This window comes from Pollicipes pollicipes, unplaced genomic scaffold (assembly GCF_011947565.3).
Source record: "Pollicipes pollicipes isolate AB1234 unplaced genomic scaffold, Ppol_2.1 Scaffold_5724;HRSCAF=6776_pilon_pilon_pilon, whole genome shotgun sequence".
In the NCBI taxonomy this organism is placed as follows: domain Eukaryota; kingdom Metazoa; phylum Arthropoda; class Thecostraca; order Pollicipedomorpha; family Pollicipedidae; genus Pollicipes; species Pollicipes pollicipes.
In genome coordinates this window covers 30,451,058-30,467,232 of record NW_023596746.1, presented here as the reverse complement: position 1 = coordinate 30,467,232, position 16,175 = coordinate 30,451,058, and the positions used below count along the sequence as shown (strand labels likewise).

At 49.1% G+C, this 16,175-nt stretch overlaps 1 protein-coding gene across 1 annotated transcript in view; it reads left to right on the top strand.

The window, feature by feature from the left end:
* Positions 1–5,146: 5,146 nt before the first annotated feature.
* LOC119103754 (uncharacterized) overlaps positions 5,147–16,175 on the top strand; it is a 37,395-nt gene continuing 26,366 nt past the window's right edge. Inside the window, exon 1 of the mRNA XM_037227395.1 lies at positions 5,147–5,216. The gene's annotated coding sequence lies outside the window, so the exon portion shown is untranslated. The remainder of the gene's footprint in view (positions 5,217–16,175) is intronic.

Here is a 16,175-nt window from a genome sequence, read left to right as displayed (position 1 = left end):
GGTCTCCCCCGTTGTCATGTGTGGACGTCTGTGGACTTCGCACTAATGGGGTGGGATTCGCGGGGCCTCAAATCGCAGTTTATGGGGATTTTTATCTTAGCACCTCTGCCTCTCCTGAATTTCCCAAAGGGGTAACCTACCCCAATCTGCTCTGCAGGCACGGCACGGCCACGCCTTCTGCAACTCTGAGAGCACGCGTGTTTGGGGCAACAGGGTAACCCCATCTGGCCGTCCTACGCCACGACCAGCTCGAGATTTCCGCCGGCGATAGCTGCCGCCAGCGGCACTGCACGTGCTGAGCTGTCACCGCGTGACTCCGCGCCATCATGGGACCGGCCATCGCGTTATGCAATCTGTCTCCGGCTTCGGGTCACCGCATAGTGCACAGCCGGTCGGCATACTGAATCATGTGACGTCGAGTCGTACAAGGGTGACACCAGGTATCTCCGCAAGGTCACGGGCTCCAGGCACCGCTACCCGACCGCAATGTATTCGGTCGTAAAATCGGCCAGCACTGTACCGAGGCAGCCTTAATCTCCAGTTCAAAGTATGTCATTCAACAATTGGTGGTGGCAACTGTGACCAAGGGCGATATGGTATCAGGTGGAATAGCGCTGCGGTTCGTTAACCAAACTCAGAAAAAATGCCTGGAATGTCGAGATATTGCTGCTCACCAGCAGATGCTCGCGATGTGTGAAGAGTTTGAGGCGTGAACTAATTCGGCCTTGCAAGAACTCTTGCTTTATCTTTTTGAGTGGTGGAAAGCTCTGATAAAAATACTTTCGATCCCAAGTTATGGCGTACTCGAATGTTCAACAAATCTTGATTCTGATTATTTATTTCAGCTGCAACGATACTGACTAGAATGCCTTCACAATCCATGAAGACATAATGTCGCTACCTTCATATCACCCTCAAAGCAGGGCATCGCCTCATGTTTTTATCACCTCCACTTCACTTGACACACGGCAAAAGTTACAAATCACGTCCTCTTCACCTGACACACGGTAAAAGGTGCGAATTAAATTATAACAGAGTTCTTACCAATCTATAACCCAATAAATGCTACTAGGCGTTATTGAAACACCTTCGCAGTTCGCGGTTCATTCATTACTTCAAAGATGTTATTATTTTATAAGTAAGAGTATCATTTTTATGTCCTCTCTCCCATCAGGACCTATGCTCATGCCAAAACGATTTAAAGGGCAGACTACTATTTAAAATAATTTGATCCAGCATTTGAGTTAAGTATGAGCTGGCCCTCTGCGCCTATAACTCAGAAATAACTTTATGGCTAGCTTTTTGCTTCATTTGCTCTGCTCATAATTTTATTGTTAATCATCATCGATACGGCAGTAGATACGAATCAAGATCAGTCAGATTTCCCGTTAAGATATAAGTAGAAAATGTTACTAGGTGTCATTAATCCGTCTTGTAGTCCAAACTGTCCGTTTCCGGACAAAATAGAAAAAAGTAATGTCTTGTTAGCTTGGACTCAAAATGTGCAGCAAGACGCACTCGTAGCTTGAACAGCAGCAGTTTGTATGGCTGCAGCAGTTTGTAGAGCTGCAGCAGTTTGTAGGGCTGCAGCAGTTTGTAGGGCTGCAGCAGTTTGTAGGGCTAACGAAAGCGGCCGCTCGGCAGCGCAGTTGTGGTTACAAGACGCATGTGTTTCTTACGATCTACCGAGATGAACTAGACAGGTGGCCAGATAATCCAAATTCACAAAGTGTCCACGTCAGTTAAGGCAAGGAGGCCCCTACCATTCAAATCACATTTTTGCGAAGAATTGGGTACTGCGAACGCATATCACAACGGCATTGTGTTGAACAAGCGTTCTTAAATCCTGTGCGAAATATATTTAGTGTTCGCCACTTCATTTGCGGTAGCCTGGTAACACCAATATTTGAATCACCTTGGCGAGATCTAGCTCAAAATGACGAGTCTCCTGCCAGAATCAGCTTGGCGAGAGACATATCACCAATTTGGCAAGCTGGCGGAGGTTCTGAGCAACGTACGTTAAGGGACAGGAAATCTTCTTTCATCTCCTATACCAGATGCTAATGCACCCCTCGGTTACAATTCGCCCAGAAATGAAGATCTGGTGCGCAAGGCGAAGTTGACAGCCATTATTCATCTTCGTTGGTCCGTGATGCATGGACATGTTCGAATGGCAAAAATAATTGGAAAAACAGTGAACGCGTCGGTAATACTTTGTCAGATTGTGTTTTAAGTGTCATTTCAAAACCAAGAGCAGAACTGATTAAAGCTCATATTTACAGGTAAGGTTATATCATTGCCACTGTCACGTGACGCTTCTGTCTTCCGAGCTGACAGAAGTGGAAAGGCATTACCGTATGCGGAAGAAACATTACCATATGGTGGCAAATGGAGAGGGAACGGATATTCCCTGGTTTATATATATATATATATATATATATATATATATATATATATTAAGCTCAACTCAGATATACATTTTCTTTTATCAAGAGTTGGTGGAATATTGTCTGCTTCATTGTTGGCATATCGAAGTTTTGCTGCTCACCAAGAGAAAGGCACGAAATGCGGCACAAAACGCAAAAAGTCAGACGCACGAAAGGGATTAGTGAAGTCCTACTTCCACTCCACCAAAATAAGATCATTTTGATCCATTTCGGTGTTACTGTGCTAAAAGGTACTCGATTTAGTCAACGTATGCAATGTTATTAACGGGTGCAGGCTGTGCGATAGGTGCATCTTGAGCCTGTTACCGTGTGGGCGCCAAAATAATTATGTTTATTAAATCTACGCCTGAATCCATCTCTGTCCAGACATGTGTGTTGTGTCTGTGCCTAAATCATCGAGGCTGTTTGTGCGGGCAACTTTGCTACGAAGCTGCATTGCGACAAAATCGGCTATGAAGCTGTATCCTCGGCTAAATCAGCAACGAAGCTATCTACGACTGTGGCTAAATCAACAGCGATGCTATATCTACCTTCATCTCAATCAGCTTCTTGGTTGTGAGCAATGCAGTTTCTCATCCCATCTGCAGTAACAAAGTATCTCTCAGTCATGCAATTGAAATTGTTGGGTTTGAAAGTGGAATTTCAACGAGCATCACAATCACATATAAAGTTTGTATTTGCAGCTTATGACATGATCGCTCCGTTTCACCTTTCATCGCTGAATAATATATAGCTATGGATATTTCTGTAACTTTTGTTTTGAAGGTAAAGTGACGCTTGAACACTAAGCAGGAAAAATAATGAACACGTGTTTGGTTCCGGCCATCCTGTGCCGGCTTTGAGAAGGCATGCAAACAGCACTTGCAGGGACGCAAGCAGGCTTTTGATCAAACCTTGGTGACTTTAGGAGAAGTGGTTTTAAGACAGCTCACAGGAGTTTGACTACGAAAGTAAAAGGAGAAATACAGGCCTTGAGCAAGTAGTGTTTCGGCATTATGACTTCTTACGATGATAACCGCCGACGTTAAGTATGCTGGAAAGCAAAGGTAAGACGAAGGTATCAAGAAAACTTTATGACATAAAAATGTTTGACGTTCCGGATTGTGTTCATAGGTCAGCCATGACCACTGAAGAAGTGAAATGGAAGTTCTACCTTGAACCGTCGAGCACTTTCACGACACATCCTAATGACTGCATGACATCGTCTTTTAACAACCAGCTCCCGGCACGATGAAGATCGGTTATGTTCAACGTGGGAACTCAAATTGTTAGCGACTTAACACAGAGAGAGGCTGATGATTACTACTTGTGTAAGTTGTTAAGTGCATTTGCGAGGGACGGGCCTTAAGCAACTTGTGGTTTGGCATTATGATTTCTTATGATGATAACCGCCCACATTTAATGCACCGAGAGGTTACATTTACACAGCCTGGTCGTAGGGCTTTCATTTTTCATGGTTATTCTACGAGAAATACGGTTAGCGTTGCTGTTTGTATGATGCCTTCTTTTGTCCAAGGTACTCAACTCGCGAACGAATCGTAAACTAATCGATGACCATCGATTAATCAGTTCCAGTGCGCTGTTATGCTAAGTAAGACGCTACATGTTTAGAGGTGCTTAATGGGAGTGTTCCTCATTTGTATTGCGTTTTGAACTGGAACAGCTATATTGAAGTCCTTTTGATACGGTATACGGTCATGACCTTTTTAAGACATGGAACCCTGTGGATCCTAAGCTAGAAGGCAGAAAAGATTTGAGAGAGTTAATGTGAATGAGTCTTTGAAGGGCACCTTAACACTCATGACGGCATGACAACATCATTTAAATCCTGCCATTCCATAACCCACGTGACAGTCAAGGCCTAGAAAAATAGAATTATCGATTCGTTCGTATGTGACGTTCGTGAGCACGATTTCCACATAAAACAGCAGTCAAAGGGCTCTCAGTCATTGTTGTGCAAGGAACGACGACGCAATCAGGCAATGACGTACTGGGGAGCATATTTACTAAAAAAAAGAATTGTTTTGTCCAGAGCAGTCTTTTACACTTAAAAAGTATACCGGCAGTTACAAGTGAGCTTGTTTCATCATATCTCATGCTTTTTCAATATCTTGAAATGTGAAGCATTCCCTTTCATCCATGAGGTGCAGAAGTGGCTTGATCACATATATACCTCTACGCATAAGCTCACAGCGTTCGGCATGAGACAAGTCGCCCCCGTCGTTTACAGCAGTTTTCACCGCATGTTGTCAAGAGTGAGACGCGCTGCATAGCCTGGTAACCAACTGCATTTCTTTGACAGCTGCTCAACCAGATCTGGACAAGCGACAAGACGTAGCAATTTGTCCGCCGCTTCATGAATTATTAGGTTGACCGCTATCTTCGCTTCGACGTCCGGCCTTAAGCCCACGATATCAATCACCGTGGACACGCGGTAGCCAGCGCTCATGTGCCGCATGCCCCAGCTCACCTTTCTTCTCCGCCGCGTATTTCCTTGAGCCGCGGCTCTCAGAACTCCGGCCGTGAACGCTCCGGTTCCGGCGGTCCCCTGCGGCCGCCGGGACCGGACCGGGACCAGACAGCGCGTCGGCGCGGCCCGGTCCTGCCCCTGTCACATGACCGGCGGGGAGGTGCCGGCGGCGGCAGAGGGTGCCAAGAGGCGGCGCCCGCGCTCCGCCGCCAGTCAGCGCCAGCCAGCCAGCGAGGAGGGACGCGCCCGAGCGCCCGCCACTGCAGCCTCCAGCTCATCTCCCGCTCTCCGACGCCCAGGTACGGTGACGCCCGGTGCGCGGGCCAGCTCGGCTCGCCGGTCGGCGCACGGTGCCGGCGCCGTGCGCCGACACCTCAAACAGCGTCAGGTCGCGCTGCCGGGGGTGGTGGGTCGGGTGGCGGTGCCTCTTACGGCCATAGGGTGATGGGCTGCGCGGTATGGGTGACTACCATCATGTCGTCAGCGGCGGTATTGTAGGCTGTCGGAGGCAGCGCGCCCAGAAGAACTTACGCACCCGACTACCGCAAGAGAGGCTGTCTGAAAGGGACTATATGCGCGTTATTCGCGTAGGGCGGAAGCTTGCGCGCAGTTATGTAAGGCTCTCAAATTGTAGACGCGCGCTTGTCGTGCTGCGCGACATGCACGTATCTGAGTCGCAATTTGGAAACCACTCAAGAATGTCGTGCTGATATTGGCACGGCCTGACACGCAGATTTGGATCCTTCCAGCTTCAGAGCGCTAGTCAGAAATATCCAAACGCACCAAAGGCGAGAGCCTATTACGTCTCGGCACCATTTGTGTGGGTCGTTCAAACGAAGGAAATGAACGCATCCCCCTCCACGAATTGGAGACTGACAAGACTTGCGAAGAAACATATCTACTACGTGACGTTGTTCAACGTACTCCGCCACCACCACGCAATTTCATCCCTGCTGAATAATAGCCCAGCATCGATCTCACCACGCGCTAGTTGATCACGGTGCAGCCAGGAAGCCATAGGTTACACATCGCTGGCACAGTGACCCGAGGACCTTAAGGGTGAAATGGCGACCCTCGCACGCGCTCGCGAGCCCAGGTCGCTATAAACGCGGCTAGAGCATCGCCGCATCCAGGCCAGGTGGTGGCGGCTGAAACGGGGCTGCAGGCTCCCCCACGATCATGAATGGACTCTGAGGGATCCAGACGGCGCTGGACGACCCACCCACGACAGTGTTTCCGGGCCCGGTACCACTTAGGAACTTAGTGCCTCTGGCATTGCAGGTGTTGTAGCTTGGGCGTCGCTGTGTGCGGCTGGGACCCTCGTGGAATAAGGCCTGCATTGTGCAAATATTTGGCGAAAACTATGCCTATGGGCACGTTGAGGACTCGAGAGACGTAGAACCTCCCAGAAATGCCACAGGATATTGCGGGTTATGCTTGTGTCTGTACTTTGTCTATGCACTTGCAATGATGTAACTACATATTTCACTTGCAAGATCACTTGCAATTATAAACGGTAAAATGATTTATTATACGTAGGTTTGAAACTGTTCTGTAATTCGGACCAACTCTTGAGGAATGGCAACCAGACGGGTGAAAAATATGCATTGGGCATGGATAGCGGATGCATCCGGTCAAACCCAGAGGGCGGTGGCCGGATTGGGAAAAGGAAGTCTTCTCCGTAAAAGTATCTAGCGTGCAGAGTTGCCCAGCAAATCTGACATATTGCAGTGGGATGCACCCAACCGAACATGGCCTGCAGTTGGCATTATGTAGCAGCTTGTCGACTTGCCTCAAAAGCAATTTTTCCGTCTTGTAACATGCATGTGCCATGCTGCCAAGAACTCACGGCCTGAGAATGGGTTGTCTGTGTTAGATGTCATATCCCATATTTCTCTTTGACTAAGCCGTATTCGGTTTGTACTTGTGCGGGCTTCCATGTTCGTGGTTTAACGACATGTTTTCGTGCAACTGTCCTCCCCCAACCACCGGACTGCATTGGTGGAGCGGTCCCTCACGGCTGGCAATCTCAGCCCTCGTCTTATCCGCTGCCTGCGACATGGTGGATTAGGTTCCAAGGGAGCTCACGTTTCACCCTATTGACTAGATCGTGGCAGTAAATTGTCCAGCTCGGCTGGAAATCAGGTCAGATCACCAGTAACCCAATTAGTGTTAACCGGTAGCACCTTTTAATTGCCAAGGAATGGTCGCCTAGCATAGAAGTTCGCATCGGAACTCGCCACCATCATCGTGCGCAGGTCGTCCTCCGACACGAGCTTTTGAAGCCTCCGGACGACAGGGGTTGTGAGGCCCCGTGCCCAGGCCACGTGTCAACAGGATTCAAGGCCGTAACTCTTCAAGGATGGACGTTTTGTGTTACGGATAAGTCGTGTCAGCGACCATAAGTCGAGTCGGCGAGAGACAGGAACATGACGAGCAATGATTGTCTTCAAGGATAGCCCGGGCTCAGCTTAAATCCAAGTTTCATAACCGTCTTTAAGCATCACGAAGTAGTAAGACTATTGCGGGGGATAGCTTTAAAAATAGGCCTCATAGATATCAAGTGATTTGGCCCGGGAAGCAATCTAGCCTTCTTTGTTCGAGATGTGGTTTTGCATTCGTATGGTATGGAATGCGTAAGTTTTCTTCGGTCGTTTCCGATGCGTGAGAGACAGGCGATTTCATTTGCAGCGCCAGACCTTACTCTCCGCATTGATTGATTGCAACGAACTTGAAGCGACTATTCGTCCAGCTTCCATTGCCTGCGTGAGGGTTTCCTAAAAACACCAAGCATAGCGAATATAATTTCTAATTGTGCGAAATAAACCACAACGGCCAAAAGCTCACCGAATGAATACTCCAAATAAACACCGACCGATATCAAAATAAGTGAGCTAATATTAAGCATATGTCTTCACGCTTGTGCGGGGAACTTCACTCCGCGTGATATTCTATAAAATTCTGAACGCTTCTCGAAGGAAGTAAACAGCAAAAAAGCTTTGAAAGAGATCTGCTTTTAAAACACGCATACATGCTCTTTTTCTGGACCTTCTTTTTGCATGCTTCCTTCTAAAAAAAGGCCGTAATTTTGTTGGATATTGCGCCAAGTGGAAATGACGAACCGAATGGTCAGTGGTCCGCGCCAGCCGCCTTCTCCGATGCCCCTGGTGAGTTCCAGCCCCATCTCTGGCGACGGTGCGCCCAAGGTCTTGAAATGTGACCCTTTTGGGCCGGTTAGTCGCCTCTGCTCCAGTGAGACGTTGGTGCTCTGTCGGCCAATCGTTGACTAAATTGGAGTCCCCCTCTCTCTCTCTCTCTTTCTCTCTCTTTCCCATGGTGCCTCCAGTTTATCTTTCCATGCTCTTATTTCTCTCATCTCCGTCTAGTCTGGCCGCCAGCGTCTGGTGTGAACTGAAGAGTACACGTTATTTGTCCCTCCCGGCCCTCGATGTTGTCTTGTGGGACGACACGATCATAGCGGATGGATTCTTATGCTGGAGCCGACACGTTCACTCGGCCGGGGGCACTAGGCACAGACATCGAATACATTGGCATTCATTATGACTGGTGAGAGTGGTACTGCGCCTTTTCCTGCACGCCAGGTGGGGTTGCTGTCCGTGATTTCTCCGCTTCAACGCTTCCATAGCTTGTTTTGTGTCCGTGATGAGTACACCAAGTGAGTGAGCCTCGTTCCGACCCGGGGCCATCGAGGTCTTGTCCCGACCCAGGGTCAAGTCGTCCTTCTGGCACACGAGCCTCGCCACCGTCACCTGTCCGTCACGGTTTACTGGAATCGGTCGCAACGTACAGTATACATCGGGCAAGCCATTCCGCAGCCGCGCGCGTGATTGAAAGCATGTATTTTATTTGAACTGAAATATCTGGAGTGCTCAGGCATGGCCAATAGCTCTTAAAAACACTATAGGTCTGTATGTTTACTGTATGGGATACCAGCGCTGGATAAGTGTGGCGCATACGGGCGTGTTTAATGATGAAGTCATCCAGCTGTCTTCATATGGCCGGATTTCAGGTGGTGCTGGATTTACAAAGGCATAATGAGTCATAATCTCATATATCGCGCATAGCGTCACCACGCCACAATTTCACAAGAAATGAAAATATGCCAGGCATCCTGACTTACATGCCAGAATCCATGCCATTCGCCTGAGATGCCTTGATTTGACTTGTGACGTCACCAATGACCTTCGGGTCAATAAATTGACACCTGCTGGAATCGAGAGGTCCCAGGTTTTTTTCCCCCGCTCAATTTAGGATGTTGGACTCATCAATTCCGGAAATACGCAGGTTCGCTATTTCCTGGAATATCCCGTGACGCTTTTATATATGATGGCGTTATTTCCATCTCCAGCTCCCCAAAAATGACATGGGACATACGTTCGCTGTTGTCGGGTCAAAGTATGCATATGTTACAAGTTGCTGTTGATTTTCCAAACTCTAGTATATATATATATATATATATATATATATATATATATATATATATATATATATATATATATATATTGCATATATATGCGTTATACACTCGTTTTTAAAGCCACGTGAATGTGCTGAATATCATCATGCCTTCATCCTGGATGTACGGTACACTGCAAAATATGTTCTTTTACAAGCCCAAGAGGCGTCACCAGGCGATACTAATGCTAACATCTCGTTAATATGAATATCACAGCACTACTGCAGGCCAAATAGTTGAACAGCATGTTTGAAATATCAAAGCCTGTCTTGCAGCCTGATGCGAACTGGAATGTGTCCTTAAGCCAGCTCCACCCCGAGTTTACGAGCTAACTAAAATCCTAAAAAACCTTCTTTTAATTAAGTAGTCTGTTGCTGCGCCAGTGTGCTCTGCAGACATGGGTCGCCGCCATGGAACTGTTAAGTCGTCCGGACATGGTTTTGTTTATCAAGGAAATATTGCTGTACATCATCCAGCTAAACCACCTATCTTGTTGCAATTGCACCGCAAACAAAAAAGCTGAGGTGTGCCTGCACTGTGACGCTCCCCTCCCCTCAAATCCCGCATCTGCGGCCAATCGAGCATCGAAATGAGCATAGTTGCATCGCAGCATTACCAGGCTGAATGCAAGATCGTTAGCAAGGGCATTTTTAACTCCAGCACAGCATGCCACAGAAGAATGCAGTGTTTATGTGTAGCCGCCATTGATGATCCCCACCACTCCCTGCATGTGGTCGTCGACACTGCGCTGGTCGGCAGCGCTGCGGCCGCCGCAGAATGCGTCAGTAGATCCCACCCAGTCTTTACCCGGACTCATGACGGGGCTGGGCACTAGGTAAGGTGACGTCACATATGGCGGGGCTGGGCACTAGGTAAGGTGACGTCACTCATGACGGGGCTGGGCACTAGGTAAGGTGACCTCACACATGACGGGGCTGGGCACTAGGTAAGATGACGTCATACGTGACGGGGCTGGGCACTAGGTAAGATGACGTCACACGTGACGGGGCTGGGCACTAGGTAAGGTGACGTCACACATGACGTGGCTGGGCGCTATGCAGGGTGACGTCGCTCATTGGCCAAGCCAAGTCACCTCGCTTTAATTCAAACGATAAGCTAATTATCGGCATTAACACCCACTTCATGGGGGATGAATTCAGCCCTCTGTGTCCCAGTTTCAACAATAGCTTCCGAGTTGTACTATGTATTTTCGGAAAATTTGGGAATAAGTGAAAGTTCAGCAGGTTACGGGGTGAAAACATTTTAATGCTGGTTCGCGTCAATTCCTTGTGCCACGCTCCGTGATCTGTGATTTGCGCCTCCTCATGCGGTGAAACGCGGTGCCCGTCCTTTTTTTACGGCTCCTTTGAAATAACTCATCGATTAATATAAATGCATGCCAGTCACGGTCATTCACACGCTACCAGGTTGCACTCGATTACGTATCAAAGGTCATGTGAGGTTAATTTACGCATGTAGAAAAGCGTGATGTGTTGCGCCCATTTGTGATTAATAAGTGGGTGTAACTGGCACGTTCCCACACCAATGACTTCGATGCAGTACGTGAACCGAAACGGTTAAATTTTTTCCTTGAGGTGATCCGACTTTGACCTGGCATTACCTTGACCTGGCCTGACCTAACGCTTTCGCCTTTGGTTGATTTGATGGCATGATTTGAAGGAAAAGAGCGCGCACTTTTGCTTTGGGACTAAGTGAAAGCTGCGTGGCTACTATCGTGGCTTTTAGATGGCCCTGAAGTTGTTGGAAATTTTGTGCTTTTTTAGGGGAATTTCGCACGACCTGTGATGTCATCAATTACGTGACACATGCTGCCTTAATGATTTACGAGTGGGATAAGCAAGGGCTGCCGATTGCCGTTTACATATTTCCGATCCGAAGATAAGATTCTGGGATACGAAGGATTACCCCCTTCCCCCCCCCCCCCCACCTCTCCCACCCACCTCCTCATCTGGTGGAATATTATGGTGGGGCTAATTTAATAATGCGGCCTTCAGTCGACTAATTTGAGTGTAGTGCAAATCCTGCCCTGCCAACGCGCGTCTGGCCCAAATCAGGCGAAACAGTGTTTTCGTTGGTTATGTGACAAATCAAACGCAGGACAATAACGCGACTTGCATGTTCGTCACAAACCACTGTTTTTGATGCAGTCATCATTTATGTTTATTAGTTATCATATCATTATTATTTGATGCAGTTGTCAAGGCTGGGTTTACCGTTCGATGCGGCTGTTTCATCATGGCGGCTTATTCATATTAGGCCCCCGAGAGCGATCAACAAACCCGTTTCTGATGCAAGCCAACATGAATATAACCTTTCCAAAAATTGAGAGCAGCATATCATGGCTGCGTTTCGGGCTGCTGTGCCATTTACAGTCATAAAAAGCTTCGAATAAATTTCGAAACGCCACTCGCCGGCGTTCTTTCGTCACAGATGTGGTCTGTGACGAACACACCACGTAGCTTTGCTGCCAGCATTAGGTCGCGGCCTGTTCGTGAGTGCCAAACCTTCCTGCGCGAGTTCGCTTCGGGCATCAGTGGTATTCTCTGGTGCAATGGGCCGATACATAACGCGTAGAAAGCGGCGGGGCTCAACCGCCCTTCACTCGAACGCTGGCGCACGTCCATCTTCGCTGTAACCGGCGCTGATCGGCGGCGACCGGGGCCGCGCCGGGGGCGGCCGCCGTCCGCCTTCTCCGCCGGCCAGCCGAGTTGGTATGCAAGACACGCTGTGGGGCGGCGACTTGTCGAGAACTGACGTCGGCCACTGGCTCATGGTCGCTCCACGCCGCAGAATCCCCCGAACCCTCCGTTGCGTGCTCTCACCGATTTCCTCCCGGGTTTGGCTACGCCGGAACGGTGGATGGTATCTACCGCTTGTATCACCGGGTTTGAGGGAGCTTTGTATTGCCACCCGGTTCCGGGTTTTCCGTATTCGGGTGCCCTTGGGAACAGGTTGTAGTATTTCTCCGAATGAGGCTAAGTTCCTTCTACACAAGATAAGCTTAGCTGCTTGTCCGCATAATAGGCACCCCGACCCTCAAAAATGTTTGGCGCATGTGTTGCATGTTGCATACGACACCATCCTAACGCGTGGCTGTTCATCCACAAAATATGTCACATTCAGATGTCCTGACTGCATTGGTAAGTGCAGGTATTTACCATTGCCTCGATGGACCAAGAGCTTTACGTACAGCAACGTTTTGCATCAGATGAAATCGAATCGTAGCAATCGAATGCCTGATGCCGATTAACAATGTAAACCATCCAGAGACCATGCAGATCAATGTGCCGACTGCAAAGGTGAGCCGTGGCCCCTGACCTTCAGCCGTCACCGCTGGAAGGTCGACTGCGGAGCCGGTGTCCACACCCTGGGCCATTCCGGGAACGGCCGTCGTCACGGCAGCCGCCACCAGCGCGCAGATGCTGCATACCTCTGTCGGCGAGACTGTCCCCGTCCTTACCCGGCCGTAGCTCCGTAGAGTCCTCGCCGTATTTGCCCGCCGTCCATTGCATATATAGGCGGGTCAATTGAAGTCAAATGTCTTGATCGAGCCGAGGCCGGCGGCAAGGTCGCTCGGCACGCCCGGGCCCGTCGCCGCGCTGTCGCCGGGCGCTCGCGGCCGCCGCGGGCACCAGATGACCAACACGTTCAGAGGCTGACGCGGAGAGCGCCAGGAGCCACGTCACCGCGCCGCCGCGTGCCTCCCCCTCCCCACCCCCACTCCGCTAGGGTCGACATCTCCCGGGAACTCCAGCAGCAAGCGTGGTCTTCGTGATGCCATTCCTTCCGTGAATCACGTTAGATATGATGCACAAATTTGAAGGTATTGTTGGTGCCCCGCCCCTAGAAAATGCATCAAGCGGCACCGCTTCTTCTCACACCAAGCCCAGAACGCCAATGGTGTGCTTCAGGTGAATCAGAATCAATCGCGCAGATCACACAATGGCACAGATCGTGCCTGCACAGCGCGAATTGAGCGCGCTGCCCTCCGAACACTAGTCACAGGTCACGCGCCTCAGTGCGACGAGGACAGCTGCATGTAACGGGTGAAGCTGCAGCTGTGGACATTATGATCAACTGTTTGAAACCCGCTCCGTAAGAATGCAGCTGATTCGGACATTTGTGAAGCCTGTAGTATGGCGCCAACCGCACCCGCCGCGGCGAGCTCCGGGATTGAGAGGCCGGCCGGGCGGCGGGAAGTACGGGCCTTTCCATGCAAGATTGTCGTATCCGTAACCGGCCGGATTCCATGCAAACATGACCGTATCTGCTCGCTTCCCATTGCCTAACCACAGCCTCCTCCCCCTGTTCCCCATCCGCGTCAAACTGGAATGTCCTTTCATGCTAGAATGACTGCATGACACTGCTGCGTATGTTTTTTGAACAGCTCATTGCTGCATCAGATTTGCGCTTTTGACCCGATTCATTTGCTCTAAAAATACTGTGCAACAAAAACGCCGATGCTCAGACAATGATTCAGTAAGCAGACAATGATTCAGTAGGTAAGCTCGTCCAATGACGTAAAAGATGGAAAAGTTGTCTGAAAAGCATGGTGTGTGCCACTGGAAAAGGGTGCATTCGGGTGACTTGGCGAACTGCGTTCTCAAACTTGACGTTGGCTGGTCAAAGACATTTCTGCACCTCTGAAAAGCGTTAAGATGAAGAAAAGCAAAGTTCACGAAAAACAAACGAAAGGCGCCATGAAAAGGGTATGAAAAACAATCAACGCAGGACGTCGGTTGGTTGTGTTGGAACGACATTCACGGCTAGTCGAGTGATGGGGTCGGATTAACATAACTCACGGTGTCTTGTAAATAACTGTACTTTTTTAGAAATGTCGACACGGCTGTCGCCCGTTCCTGTATCTTTCGCAGACGCCAACCGGATGCAGTTCGGTTGGTTTTTCTGTTTGTAGACCAAACGTCCTCGGGCGCCATGGCGTTTATGTCACGCTCTTGTTTCTTTGACTCATTTCACCGCCATATTACGCTAAACATGCAGCATTGTCAAAATGTATAGGACTTCGTTTGCAATTTAGGTGCTTTTTGCCGGTTCCATGTAATGCCAAACGGTGGTTATACTTGTACTTAAGGCACTCTGCCCAGCTGCCGGTCAAAACGTAGCAACTTGATATCGGTCGGCTGCCGCCCGCACACGGCCTGGCCGCTTGACTCGGAAGGGGGCTCAGCGAAGGGGCTTAGGGGGCGCCGCGAACGAACCACAGTTTTGTCTGCGTCACTGAATCGCGCGGGGCGTCATGAAACGCACTCCGGTGCTCACTGCATGACAACGGTTCGCTTAGATGGACGGCGGAGTCTAAAAACAGGCCTCATGGAGGGGAACGCATGCACACCCAGAAACCGTTCTGTTCGGGTGATGCTGCTTTAAAATGTCCTGTCTGAGAGTTGATAGCAGCAGCTAACCCCAACCGGAGTGCCTGCAAGTGGCCTGGTCGAAACTGGTGCATGCACGCTTATTTGAGATGTTTGGTGTGGAATTTTTCATGTACTTTGCTGCAGGACAATAGGTGGAATTTTGCAGCCTGCAAAAATGTGCTTATGGCTTATGTGAGGTACGCCCCTAAAACCTATGCGGTCATGGCATGGCAGGTCATTGGGTACCAACACCACAAGCTGTTGTAGAAACTTATTCCGCCTTTGAGTTGGCACATCCATTAGTGGACGTAGACGGTGCTATCACGGTGTAACCCGTCGAAAAATGTCCGCTTTTTCATCGATTCTCAATATGTTCAGTATGAACTCAGCCAGGTGGACGTCGCAACGTGCAAATGCCAAGGACTGAATTGGTAATTTGAGACAAGATGTCACATGACATGATCAGATAGCGCCGTGATATTTCGCCGCAACTGCGCCACAGTATGCAACTTGGTCGGACGCGTTACGCCGCTTCCATGCCACCGCCTTTACCACTGCCACGTGTGTGAAATCTGGTGACGCGCTTCTGTGTAATCGACCGTTGCTATCAACCAAATCAGCTATTCTTGCCGGTTCTGAGGAAGTTACGGTGATGACCAGCTGTCACTTGATTTTTTTTACCTCTGACAGAACAGCCGGATCTTGATCGACGACATTGCTGAGAACATTTCTCAGAAATTGCTATCCATAACTCTTTATAACCATGGTGCGGCGTTGCCCAGTTTTTGGACGATTGTTTGCGGATTATGGTCCAGATAACGGCAAACAAAAATATATATAGATGCTCTCAAGCGCTTGAACTAAGATGCAAAGAACCGCAAGACGCCACCACCAGTGGTATCGGAATTCATGTTGCAAGCAGAACTGCGATCACCGTTGCAACTATACCGGTGCAACTACACTGTTGCAATTAACCATCTTATTTTCCCTCTCCTTTTAGATTCTTCGTGATGTGCTTTGAACTTTTTTATTTCATACAAACATTTTTGGCATTTCCGTCCTGCGTAATCGTGATTGTTGGTGGGTTCTGAGTTATCATATTTTCCCCGATGCCTAGTACCACAGAAATGATCCGCACTGTTCTTATTTCACCTCCTGAACACATTTGTCGTAAGTTGTGGGATCTCGTGTTTGCAGTTGATTATATGTCCAAATTTAATCGCATTTGCTGACAGTTTCAGTCATACACTGCCACGAAGGGAGTCTTTGTTGAATGACGCACGGAAAGGGCAAATGTCGCTCCGGATGTATGAAAACCCACTGGGATATCTTTAATCTCTGAAGGTCTTGGAATGTCTGCTGTGGTCTGAAATATCCGCTCGTGT